Raw genomic sequence first — 12,544 nt, 5'->3', positions numbered from 1 at the left:
GTGTCTATTTCAATCCTCTCTAGATTGCTCACCACTGGAAATTCTTAAACTATTATGCCTCCGCTTATACCCCTGGATGGGCTTTCTCAGAGTGGTTTTTTCCTCAAGAACTTGATACTTGTGACAGAAAGGTCAGTTTCTGTGGGAACCTTTTTTTTTTTTTAAATAATCGCATGGATAAGTTCTATTTTTACCTTCTGAGTCTTGACATCTTTCGTTGTTCTGAGCTTCTGATAACTGGACATGAAGTTTCCTTTTCTTAGCTTTGACAATGACACTAAGTTAATGCCTCACGTTCAGGAGCTCACCCAGCGTGGCTGTGCTTGGGATGGTAGAAGGCTGTCTCCCTCCTTCCAGTTTATCATAACTATTTCAATGCTCTGCCTTTGAGTTCTCAAAGGCCTGCAGCCAATCCCATGCCTACAAAGCATTCCTGTCATTATAATGTGACAGGAAGAGACTCTATTGTAATAACTGCAATGTTTTCAAACTTTATTTTCCCGTTCAATCTGGTTCAATACATTTTCGTCCTTTAGACAATTTATTTCCTTCTGAAATCTGAAATCCTTGCCCACATCTCATTCTTTTGATGAGATGTATTGAAAGGTAAAATTATGGCCTCTAGAAAATGGGTAAGGTTTGGTTCATAAATCTAACTTACATGAGCATTTCATTTGATAGCAACTACAAAAGTATTGCTTTCTAACTTTATATTGTTCTTTTCTTAGGATTATGTCACTTCATGAAATCCAAAATAATCTTTGTAAATACCTTTTAGAAAAATAAATCTTGTGAGACTTTCAAAGGAAAGAATTGAAGTGAAATATGGAACAAATAGGAGATTGTTCTTGAGATTTTTTGCTTGAAAGCTACAAAAATTCTGTGTGTGTTTGTATGTATGCATACCTGTGTGTATGTGTTTGTATGTATGCATATGTGTGTATGTGTGTGTGTTTGTATGTGTACATGCGTGTGTGTGTGTGTGTGTGTGTGTGTGTGTGTGTGTGTGTGTGTGTGTAGAAAAAGTACATTATTAACCCAGGTTGGTATTACTTCTTGATAACTCCACTAAAACTGGGGGAGATAAAATTACACAGTGTGTTTGCCAGAGTTTTCCTGACATCAAGTAACATTCAGAGAAACTGTCTCAGTACATTCCAAGAACTGGTAATATCAGGCTATTACCAGTTGGGACTGTATTGATTTCAAAAGCTATCAGATTAAATTTTTAAAGCCTCCTTAAACTGAAGCATTTACAAGATTTTAAGATAAAATTACATCTATTATACTTTTTTTTCCAGTGCTAAAGGAAAGCTGTAATTTTTGGACCCTCCTAAAAAATTAACAACATAGAAATGTAACAAGACTCATCAAAAGATATTAACATGAATTAAATTTTTGCCATTTAATTATTTTACATAGTGTTAGTTAATTATACTTGATTTTCTGCCTAGTGCTTCAAGATAACAGTCCCATACCCTCTGTAGATAAGAAGCTACAGAGAGATAATACACAAAGTGGGGAGTCCTGAAAGATGCCTCTGCCTGAGCTGGGTGAAGTGCTTCCTCAGAAGCACCAGGGCCTCACTTTTATTCCAAGAACCCATATAAAATGCCAGCTGTAGCCGGGCGGTGGTGGCACACGCCTTTAATCCCAGCACTCGGGAGGCAGAGCCAGGCGGATATCTGTGAGTTCGAGGCCAGCCTGGGCTACCAAGTGAGTCCCAGGAAAGGCGCAAAGCTACACAGAGAAACCCTGTCTCGAAAAACCAAAAAAAAAAAAAATGCCAGCTGTAATAGTGCATGCTTATACTCCCAGTGCTGGGGAGGCACACAGAGGAGGATCCTAGGACCTCCCTGACCAGACACTGGAGTCTACTTGGCCAAAGAGAGATCCCAAAGGAAGTGTATTATGTTCCTGAAGATGACACTTGAGGTTGTCCCTGGCCTACACACACACACACACACCACCACCACCACCAACCACTACCACCACCACCACCACCACCACCACCACTACCACCACCACCACCACCACCATACCACACACACCACACACATATGCACACACAACCACACCACACACCACACACACACACACACACACACACACACACACACAAAGAAAGATGCTCTGCCCTTCTTCAGAGAGTCTATGTGACCAAGGTATGACTTTCACCAATATTGGATGAGGCTTTCGTTCTTCTTTCCTTTTACTATCAAAGTAATTTAATGAGATATCACCTTATATATATTTTCTATAACTTCAGAACCATAGCAACAGCTGTAAACTGACACTGTGATTCATGGTGGTACAGTTCCATATTTTGTTTTTATCATGAGTAGATTTCTGTAATTATTATCACAACTGATGACATGGATCATTTAATCATCACCACAGTCACTCCACATTTCATATGTGTGCTGCTTTTTCCCTGACACCTGTATGCCTTCTTTGACTCCCTGGTATTCTGAAGTGTTGTGCACAGACACTTCACTTGGAGAGCCAGGCTCTGATCATGGCTCTCATGGGCCCTTTCCATTACAAACCACAGTCCAGCTCCGAGTCATGCTATTGGTAACATAGTAAAAATAATTTCTCCTGCACACTGTCTGGGCTTTCTGAAAGTCATAATTTGTTGTATATTGGTTTTCTGGGACACAATTACCACAATCTTTATCTTCAATTATGCATCATTTTGTCAGTTGGGTTTTCTGTCTTAATGATTCCCTGAATGTAATTTTCCAAAGCCTCTGCTGAAGTTTTCAGTTTGGGAAAATCATTTTCAATTTTCTAAAGCACTTTCTTTTTCATCAATGGACCACTTTTGTGGCATTTTATTGATGGTTCAAATAAGAAATATATTGTGTTATCTAATAATAGGTGTATCTCTCTGTTTTTAAAGGTTTGTTTTCCTGATGCCTCTGGTTTCTCTCCTGCATGTTGACATTGTGTATAGTTGGAGTTTTCTCCAGTCCTGTCTGGCCTGTGGTCAAGACAAATCTCTCTCACCCACTGGTCCTGCAGCTGCTCAGACCCAAATTAACACACAGAGGCTTATATTATTTAAAACTGTTCAGCCATTAGCTCACGCCTACCACTAACTAGTGTATTCTCTCACAACTGCTGTGAGTTCAAATATGTATCAGCCCATTTCTGTTAATCTATATGTTGCCATGTGTTCCGTGGCTTTACCTGTGTGCCTGTTACATGCTGTTCCTTAGATGGCGGGCTGGCATCTCCCAATTCAGCCTTCCTGTTCCCAGAATTCTGTTCTCTGCTTGTCCTGCTTATACTATACTTCCTGCCTGGCTACTGGCCAATCAGTGTTTTATTTACCAATCAATCAGAGCAACACATTCACAACATAAAGAAAGACATCCCTAGCAATTGTGGGTTTTGTTTCGTTTTTTAAATTCTCAGTCTTTTGTTTAGAAAGCCTTTCTTGGTAACTTAGCAGTGTTTCTGCATGAGTAAGGCCTTATATGTCTGCTCTCTGTGGCTATAGCAAGGTGGTGCCTCATTTTAAAATTGTTTAGGGCTGTTCTGCTTTTTCTTAGAAGGACCCCAAATGTCTTCTGAGATTCTTTCCTTGTTTGGACTTTCAAACTGAGCTCATGGAACTCTGTGGTCAGGGTCAGTCAGCATGCTGTGTTACATCCTCTCTTGTTCTCCCTTGCAATTGCCAATAGCTCCTCAGCTAAGGGTGGGGCATCATTCCTACCCCTCTGCTAGGATTCTGTCTAGCTTGAGCTTGTGCAGGTCTTGTGTATTCTCTCACAACTGCTGTGAGTTCAAATATGTATCTACCCTGTTGAGTTTAGAAAACACTGTTTTCTTGTCATTATCTACCACCTCTGACTCTTCCAGTAGTCCCACACCCTCGTCTGGAGCTCCTTGAGTCTTGTGGGGAGGTGTGTGATACAGATGTCCCATTTAGAGCTGAACACTCCATCGTCTCTTAATCACTGTACTTGGATCAGTTGTGGATTTCTGTGTCAATCACTATCTATGACAATAAGAAGGTTTTCTAATAAGGACTAAGAGATATACTAAACTATGGGTATAATAAGTCATTAAGAGTTGGTTTAATATTATTTCTATTAGAAGAGTAGTAAAGGTTCCCCCCTAGAGTCTATAACCTATCTAGCCACAGGTTGTTTGCCCCAGTAATGGTGCCAGTGATGACTTCCATCTTGTGTCGGGGTCTTAAATCCAATCAGAAACTAGTTAGTTATTACAGTAACAATCATGTCACTATTGCACTGGTGGGCTTATCTTTCCAGGCCACTTATTGTTGTAGCTCTTAGGGTTCACAGCTGGGTAATGTTGATAATTACATTTCTCCTCTGATAGCATACATAGCGCATACATAGCATCTTCCAGAACTATGAAGCTAGCTAGTAGACAAGAAGGTTTCAGATGAGATGAGTATCAGCTTGTGTTTTGCATGTTCTATGACTCAAATGTATGATATCTTTAGCAAACACGTCTTAGTCTAGTTCTGGTGACCAAGAGCAATGGCACTAGTCTGTGATATTCAGATGTCTGTGCAGCTGATTTCGATTTTCACAAAGATTTGTAATAATTGGCATTAAGCACTAACCTTAGAAGATAATAATCCAGTATATCTCAGTTAGAAAGTATGAATAAGAGTAATGGTTTTATCTCTTATCATCAAATGAAGCTTTCAGTACCAGGAATAGGTTACATCTAATTGAGTTGTTGGTCAAAGGGGTCCCATGGGAATCTCCAAACAACTCAGGCTGTGGCCAAGACAATAGGTTGCTCTTCACAAACTTACACAATGTTGAAGACAACACCTACATAACTCATTGAACATGGAGAAGTCCAGCTGGTGCCCACATAGAGCCTTCATCTCTATGTTCTAAGGTCTTTGGTATGGGAAGGTTTTCTGCATTCTACCAAAAGAGAAATGTAAACACAACCCAGCCACAAACCCTTTTATATATAGTGCTGTCCTGCCAGAAAATATGATAGGGGAATGGTAGTATAAAGCTTGTGAAAATAACCAACCAATGGTTATTTTCACAATTTGACTCAAGGCTCACTCCACAAAATGAACCCATACCCAACACTGCTTGAGTGACTAAGAACGTGAGGACAGAGAGCAATAAAATGACTCCTAATGATATTCTTCTACATTCATAGCTCAGTGCCTTATTCAGTCATCATCAGAGAAGCTTCCTCCTGCAACAAATGGGAACAAATACGGAGACCCACAGCCAGATCTTGGAACACTCAGCCCTAAATGGGATGTCTCCTTCAAATCCCTCCTCTCAGGGCTCAAGGAACACCAAGGAAAAAGAGGCAAAAAGAATGTAAGAGCCAGAGGGGATTGGAGGATACCAGGAAAACAAGGCCCTCTAAATCAACATGAGCAAAGCTCATATGAACTTGCAGAGACTGAGGCAGCATGCATGGGTCTGCACCAGGTCCTCTGTGTATATATTATGGCTTCCAGTTTACTGGTTTTATGGGATTCCTTAGTGTGTGGAACAAGTGGGTTTCTGATTTTCATGCCTTCTCCTGGGCTCTTTTCCTTCTGTTTGTTTGGTCCAAATCAAATGTGTCAACTTTTGTTTTATCATATTATATTTTATTATATTATTATAGCATATTATATTACACTATTAGCCCTTAGGAACCTGTTTGTTTTCTTTTTTCTCTTTTTTTTTTTTTTTTTTTTTTTTGCCTGTTTGTTTTCTAATGAGAGACCGAAAGGGAGTGGATCCACACGGGAGGAGAGATGGGGAGGAGCTAGAAAGAACAAAGAGAAAAATGGGAGGAGAAACCATAATCAGAGGATATTGTGTGAGAAAAAATCTATTTTTAGTAAAAGAAAGAAAAAGAGTAATGGCCTTATGCTATTTATACAAAAGGATTTTTTAATTACATTTAGTTGGCGTGTGCATCAGGTGGACGGAAGGCTGCATCCTTTGTTCAGGCAGTGGTCAGAAAACAACTTGCAGGAGTCGGCTCTCTCCCTCCACCCATGGGGACTGAATTCAGGCAAACTGCTGAGCCACAGTTCTGGCTGTATATAAGGTTTTGAATTTAGAAGTTCCAGAAATCCAGATTCATTATATAAATAATCCTATAATCCTAAATGCAAACCCTAGAAGATTTTTATTGCTCTGGGGTTTTAGCTATTTTATAGTAATTTAAGCATGGTTGTAAAATTTGGGACATGGCAGATTATAAATTAAATGTGGTTAAAAGCAACTAAGTGATTAGCTTTACTCATGCGATTGTAATGATGAAGTAAGCAAATAATAAGCAGTTTAATTAAATTTCTGACACACATGAAATGTCACTTATGCATCATAATAATTATTTGGTTTAGAGGCTTTATTCTAATTTTTGTTGAAATTAACTGAAAGGATCATTTGGACTTAATATGCTTTTATTAAAGGATGAGCATCCTTTTCCCTATAATTGGAAGTAGTTTATTTACATTTATTACATCTCAATAAAGACATGAGAGGAAATGATACTAGTGAAGGGAAGATGTTCCTATAGAATATCAAATGCAAACTGACTACTTCCAGAAGAAGATGAACAAGAAGGGAGCATTGTTTTCAAAAGAAAAACCCCTGTTGTGGGACTCTGTCCTCTGAGCATAATGACCATTATCATTGTAATCAGAGTAGCTGTGGTTACCCCTAAGAAACCTTCAGGATCTGGACTGTTGCATTTCCTTATAGGAAGTGATGGGGAGGGTCATTAGACACTCACCTGGGATGCCAACTGCTCCCTTCTGGGCCTCCCTCCCAACTGTATGCAGTTCTCAGCAGCTGCTGGAATATACAAAGGATAAAATGTTACTGAGGAGGGCACTCCATCTGTGCAGTGATGGGGAAGGTGACAACCATGCTGGGGAAGACATGTTGATGATGCCACTGTTTGGGAGTCACTCATGCTCCTGTAGGTAACCTCTCACTCATGCTTCTATAACCAAGCCCAATAAATTCACTGGTTCACTGAGCTAGACTTGGGTAGAGCCATCCCTTTGGTCTCTCATCGTTGCCTTATGGTTATTCATGATTCCCCAGGAAAAGTTCACACAACAGCACTGTAAAAAAATAATAATAAATGAATAAAAAAGGAGGAGGAGAGGAAGAAGCAAATTTCAAAGAAGCAGTTACTAATGAATGTTTAAAAGGTGATGGATTAAGATGACCTTTTGATTTGTGGAAACTAAGACATTTCTTGGGAAATTACTAAAGAAATTCTGATAAAACAGCAGTGATGGAGTAATTCAAGTATCTCTAGAAAGTAGATAGCTCCTCACATCAAAGACTATTTTAAATGAAAAGTTAAGTAATTCTGCTTAATGCACCTGCTACTGAAAGTTTCAATGGTTGTTGCTTTTATTTCACTACATAGTTGTGTGGGCAGCTGTGGGGCAGTAGAGGCAGATCAAGTTAATAACTCTAGCTCTACAGGCTCCTGTATGAGTTACTTCCTCTTGTTTGTCTTCAGTAAGGATTGAGTCAAGGTGAACAGTAACATTTCCCCCAGCTTTAGAACTTCTGGGTGCTGGGTTCAATAAAAAACAAAACAGAATAACAGAACTTTATCTACATACAATGCTGTTGATATTGACATTTATTGTTATTAATTTTTACATTGTCTCTTCCAAAACATAGAAGTCATATTAATGTTTTTACTTATGATAACAGAAAATTAGTGACTGAGACCAACTCTTCTCTGTTAAAAAAAAAAAAGTTGTAAAATCTAGGCAACATTTAAATCTTAAAGAAAAAAAAGGCATTGGAAAAATATCAAGCCAAGGTCAAGAAGACTGGAGTCCTATGGTTTTTAGTATTCCCTCAGTCTAAAGACTGTTACTCCCTGAGGTGTGTCCAGTGAAATCTGAGGATCTAGACAGCTCTTTTCAATGCAGTCAGTAGGAGAAGAGCTAGAGCTTGGGCCTTTTTGGAAATGAGAATCAGTAAGACTTAGTAAGAGTTTGTACTTTCGGTTAGTGCCACAACTAGCTGTATCCTGGGGGAAATGGTGAGGGGAAATGTAAGTTAGTACTGGTTATTGAGTTTGTCACTTTACTCTCAAAGAAGGTACAGTAGCTACCGATATAATTACTCTTTTTATATCATTAAAGTGATTAAAAATGATGATTTTCACAGTAGAAGGTCTATTATACTGATTTATGAGTTACTACTCTGGGAGGGCCTGGGGCTCTCTAAAACAACAGAGGCTATAACCATTCCTCTTATTTGTCTACCATAACTAGATGATAAGATCCTTTTGCTGAAATCAATTTCAAATTGATCAGGTAATGTCCTCCCTGATAGCTTCTTTCATAGTACAGGAAGGGGCTATGCCAGCTGCTGGGTAAGAAAAAACGTCAAAGATCTTACCCTGCATTGGAGCCTGTATGCTACAATACCAAAAGGCCATGCAAGATGTGCCCATTGCTGCAGTAGTGACGCAATCATTGTGGGGTAATAAATGGGTTTCTGGTTGGATTTGAGGCCTGCTCCATAGGCGGGAACTTCATACCTAGTACCATAATCCTAGTCAAAAGCCTATGGCTAAGGAGCTCATGGGCCAGTGGGTAGAACCTGCTGTTGTTATTTTTCCATGCCATCAAATTGTCTTCTAAATGTTTATATGTATACCTACAGACCTAGGTCTCAACCTTGGTCAGAAAGCTTCTTTTTGCAGTGGGTCTAAGTCAGTAGAGAGTTGCTTAACTGGTCAAAGTATGAGAATAAGGAATTGAGAGTTCATCCCTAAAGAGGGCGTTGGTATTGACGCCCTTCTCAAAGGTCTCAGGGACCATCATGGAAGAGAAAGCCAAAAGAATACAAGAGACAAAGGATGGGGAAGAATATTAGGAGGACATGACTATTGCGCTGAGGAACTCGCGGCTGCTGTGGTTACCTACACAAGGCTTGCATGAGATCAAGCCAGCCAAAATCCGAGCATTGATGGGAAAGATGATCTCCCAAACTCATCCCTTAGTAGGAGATACTGGCAATACACAATTGCTAGGGGAAGACTAATCATTCTCTTTTAAAGATGTGGATAGTGGTGGCCCCATGCTCCAATGGATGGCCCCACACCAATGCACATGTGGGCAGGGAGGAAGTGTGGGGAAATATGAGGAATAATTAAATATGATTATGTACATCAATGAAATTATCAAAAAATAAAGTCTTTTTTAATGATGAATTCTATTCTTATGGCTTCTAGATTGTAAGCTAATACCCTCTGTCAACTTTAGAGAAAAGCCATTGTACCCTCAAGGACTCTTGTTCATTCTCCCTCTTTTCCATGAACTTCCACAAATAGGCTTCGGAAGATAATATTCTTGTTTTTACTTAATACAGTTATTAACATTGATTTTCATTTTTCTTACACATTTCGCTGTCCACTTAGAATAACTTCCTTTCTACTTGAATAACAACCACCCTTTAATATTTTCCTTCACTTTAATTAGTTGAGTTTTGTTGATTGTCTAAACATTTTATTATGACCTTAGTTTTGAATGGTGTTTAGTCATTTTGTATGGAATTCTAGATTAAAAGTCAGTACTTTGCTGTTGTTTTTTCAGCATTTTGCAGCATCATATTATCATCTCTGACTTTCTTGTCAGTAGCATCAGGAGAAGTACACAAGACCTTCTAAGGCCTCTCCTTCGGGCTGGTGTATTGGCATAAGGTCAGTGGGGTGGGGACGATAGTTTTACAGAGTCCTGTGATAAAGGACACAGACCTATAACGATACTACAAGAAGGGCTGAAGAAATGGAAACCTTTATCCAGCCTAAAACACTGCTTCACATCTTACTGTGCAAAGCAAGTTCTTAAAATCTTTGTAGTGATAATATGTATGTATATATGTCTATGTATGTGTGTGAGAGTGTGTGTGTGTGTGTGTGTGTGTGTGTGTGTGTGTGTGTATATATATATATATATATATATATATATATATATATATATATATCTCACATTTGAGGAAGGGAAACACCCCTGAAATTATAGAAATACTGAGTTGATCCCTGCCAGTGTTTCCACCCTGTAACAGTGAGAGCAGGTGTTTACACCAGCGGAACTGACTAGAGCCTGAGTAGTAGCATATGAACTATGATTAGCTCCTGGAATCCTAAGGAAAACTATTCAGTTCAAATAACAGTGAATCCTGGCAAAAGTCATTTAGTGGCGCACCTAGCAAAATTTAACATTCATATGAAAACAAGATTGCTTTTAAATTCTGAGTGCTTGCAAACTGCTCTGCCATATACTCCCAACAAAGATCATGCTCACTGCTGGGTGTGCGGCGTCCTTACCTATCAACTCATGTGCTCAAAACAAATCAGCCAAGCCTCCATGCAGTGAGAAAACAGCTTCTCATTTCACATACACGTGGAAGAGGATCCCAATATAAAAAAAAGTGGAACAAAGGGAAGGAGTCTCTGGTTTTTTTAAAGCATAAGTTCAGATGGTCCAAGTCAGTATGCCTTTTAAATTCTTCCATTAAAAGGGGAACATCAAATTGGGCCAATGTCACCTTCTGCTGCTTAAAAAACATGACTAAAAACTTAAAATCTGAAAATCATCTTTTTGTTTCTGAATAATGGAGTATGGTGTCTCGGTACCTGGCTCAGTTTGAAATGTCGAGGCTGAAGATGACTTTCCCATATTCCATTTCCATCAGACCTGTTAATAGATACGAAGACCGTTCTTTCCCCTATTTTCCACAATTCAAGCCCATTTGTCCCATATTAACTCTGCCTCTAGGGAGAGAGATCCTGCTAAACAAGCCCACTGAGGAGTCATGCTGCCATGGAAAGTGTCTGGCGTTTGTTTTCTGAAAACACTTCTCACAGCCGCAGCCTCCTCCTAACCGGTCTGCTGCAGCAGCGCGCCCTCTCCTCCACCTGGCAGCGTCTTCCAAGCATCCGGTCTGCCACTCTCCCTGAAGCTCAGACCTCATCGTGTCACACCCATAGGACAGCTGCAGTTCAATGGACTTCTCACTCCTGCCCGTCCATGACTTTCTGTTTAGTAACCATGCTGTCCGGATGAGAAAGGCAAGAGAGACCCGAGACAGCTATTTATCTTCCTCTTCTAACAATTGCATCAGTTTGTATGATGCTCTTAGAATGTAGTTCCTACCTGACAAAGCACAAAATCCCATAGCCGGCTTTTGGGTAACATGGCTGAGACTCCCTGCAACACTTCTAACTGTAACCTCAACGTTTTCTCCTCTCTTTCCTTCCAACCTATAATGCCTGCCCAGTTCTTGAGTCATACTGCCATATAAGCCTGTATCCCTGTTTCTAATTTATATTTTGTGCGTGTGTCGTATACATGTGTGTGTTCACATGTTTGTGCACAGGTCTTTGCACACATGTGGAGGCAGTAAGTCAGCATTATGTCTTCCTCAGTTGTCTTCCAGTTCTGTTTTGTTTTGTTTTGTTTTGTTTTGAGACAGATCTTTCATTGAAACCAGGCTCACTAACTGGGCATGACTAGCTGGCCAGCAAGCCCCTAGAGGCCATCTGTGTCTGATCCTAAGCAGTGAGGTTATAGAAGCAGCTTTCAGAGAGATGCTGGGGATCGGAACTCAGGTCCTTGAACTTTCACAGCAAGCACTTCACCCACTGAGTCCTCTCCCCAGCCCGTCGCTCTTTTCTGATTTCTCTTTCTCTCTTAGAATCCCGCATAACACTGGTCGCTCGATGATTCTTTATACTGAGAACAGACAGACCACGCTCATCATCTTTCAACACCTTCAAAGCGGCTGCTCACCCTGACTTCCTCTTCTCTGGAGTGGCAATGTAAGTCTCTCAGTCTTCAGGAGTCAACATCTTGAAATGCTGCCTGAACAATCTTTGCCCTTGATTCCACAGTCAAAATGAGATCTGCCTTGACTGTCTCACCTACAATGTACCCACAGTACATTGCAGGGCCCCACATGACCCTGTGAACTGCTGAAATAAACACTGAATGAGCCTCTCTGCCTCCTCCCTTCCTCATTTTACCCCATACCTGCACAGCCCCAACTGATCTAGGCTCCTAAGAGTTACTTCCATCTCCAAGACCCTGTTCGTTTGTCCTATTACGTCTTTTATGTGCTCTGTGGTTCACGCCAGCTAGACTGCTTACTCTTCCCCTGTATGCCCTGAGCGTCTCCTAAACTTCAGTGTTTGTGCCCTACAGACTTACCTGTCTTACGCTCTGCCTGCCTCGCCTTGGCTTCCGGTGTCCATGCTCTGCAGCCTTACCTGTGTGAACAATCTGCTTGCCTTGGCCATGAGTTCTTCCTCCTTCACAGATAAGCACAATCTCTTTCTCAACACTGACCCAGGGCTTGCCCGCTCGACAAATGATTTGTGTTCCAGTCCTACACTTTACTTCTCCTTTGCTCAGTTAGCATTTGACATGAATGAACTGTGGATTTATTTTTTGCCTGCCTCAGTGGACTGTGGCTTTGTATCATAGAACACATGGTAAGGCCAGCAAATACCATGAGAGAAGTACAGATCAGAC

This window comes from Peromyscus californicus, unplaced genomic scaffold (assembly GCF_007827085.1).
Source record: "Peromyscus californicus insignis strain IS unplaced genomic scaffold, ASM782708v3 Scaffold_5__1_contigs__length_169319896, whole genome shotgun sequence".
NCBI classification, from domain to species: domain Eukaryota; kingdom Metazoa; phylum Chordata; class Mammalia; order Rodentia; family Cricetidae; genus Peromyscus; species Peromyscus californicus.
The sequence above is the reverse complement of the archived record's forward strand: the minus strand, read 5'-3'. Positions refer to the sequence as shown.